Here is a 1,594-nt window from a genome sequence, read left to right on the forward strand (position 1 = left end):
CACACATATATATATATATATATACATATATTTACGACAGGCTTCTTTCAGTTTCCGTTTACCAAATCCACTCACAAGGCTTTGGTCAGCCCGAGGCTATAGCAGAAGACACTTGCCCAAGGTGCCACGCAGTAGGAATAAACCCGGAACCATGTGGTTGGTTAGCAAGCTACTTACCACACAGCCACTCCTGCATCACTGTCTATCATTACAACAAACATATGAGTAAATTTGACCTTAATGTTCAGGGAAGTAACTAAATATCACAAAACAGTTTGCCCAGAGCTCTACGGATTCTGCTCTTTTCCACATTTAAAAGGGTCTCTTCACATTGCCTCCAATTACACTGTTTTGTCTTAAAAAACAAAGAAAAAAAAAGAACAGGCTTGGTTATATGGTTAAGAAGCCTGGTTTGCAACCATGTGGTGTTGGGTTCAGTCCTACTATGTAGCACTTTGGGAAAGTGTCCTCAACTATATACTTCTGAAGGAATTTCATAGATGGAAACTGTGTGGAAGCCTGTCATGTGTATGTGTTTCCCACCACCACTTGACAATCTGTTTTGGCTTGCTTAGATCCCCATAACTAAGTGGTTTGGCAAAAAGAGACTGATAGAAGTACCACACATATAAAAAAGATAAGTACTGGAGTCGATTCACCTAACTAAAACCCCAGCATGGCCACAGTCCAATAACTGAAACAAGTAAAAGGTAATAAGATTCTTAACCTTTTTATTTTTATTATTTTGAGACGCATTCAAGACCAAGTAAGTTACTCACACATTTTGAATAGAAAGCGAAAAATTACTGGAGCATTTCACATTGGAAACCAAAAGTTACTAGTGCATATTGCATTGAAAGTTAAAAAGAAACAAACAAGTTTCAAAGGTAAAATTTTAGAATAGAAAATAGAAAACTCTTGTTTATCTTGTTTTGTTAATATATCTATGTTTAATAAAATCACGAATAACATATTTTCCAAAAGGCTTTAGTATTTATATAGACTCCATTAAAGCCTTAAATTAATTTCTTGGTCTTTATGTCTTCTTCTTTTTTTTTCTCTGCTGGCATGGAGCAGATAAATATATTATTCAGACATTGTTTTCAGCTGGATGCCACACCTGTCACTAACCTTTGTTTGTTTCTCAAATAAGAGATATTCTTTTTTGACTTGTCTTCAAAAGTGAAAATCCAAGGGATGACTTGTTAACTGGAGAAATGACATCACCATTTGCAGCATAGTGATTTTTGGATAATGTAAATTATCACACACACACACACACACATATGATGGATTTCTTACAGTTTTTGTTAACCTGAAGCTATAGTAGAACACACTTGTTGCTTAAGGGACTGGAACTAAAATCATGCAGGTGAGAAATGAACTTCTTAACCACATAACCATGCTTGTACCATTGCCAAACCTGTACCACAGCCATGCTTGTAATCTGGCTGTGCTTGTACCATGGTCATGCTTATACTGCAGCCATGCCTGTGCCACGGCCATGCTTGTGCCACGGCCATGCCTGTGCCATGGCCATGCCTGTGCCATGGCCATGCTTGTGCCACGGCCATGCCTGTGCCACGGCCATGCC

The 1,594-nt window shown here is 38.2% G+C and overlaps 1 protein-coding gene across 9 annotated transcripts in view; it reads right to left on the bottom strand.

Annotated features, from left to right (window-relative positions):
- LOC106870835 (pleckstrin homology domain-containing family D member 1) overlaps positions 1–1,594 on the bottom strand; it is a 216,641-nt gene that overhangs the window by 68,385 nt on the left and 146,662 nt on the right. The gene's annotated exons all lie outside the window — the stretch shown is intronic.

The sequence above is a fragment of the Octopus bimaculoides genome, chromosome 11 (assembly GCF_001194135.2).
Source record: "Octopus bimaculoides isolate UCB-OBI-ISO-001 chromosome 11, ASM119413v2, whole genome shotgun sequence".
Classification (NCBI taxonomy): Eukaryota; Metazoa; Mollusca; class Cephalopoda; order Octopoda; family Octopodidae; genus Octopus; species Octopus bimaculoides.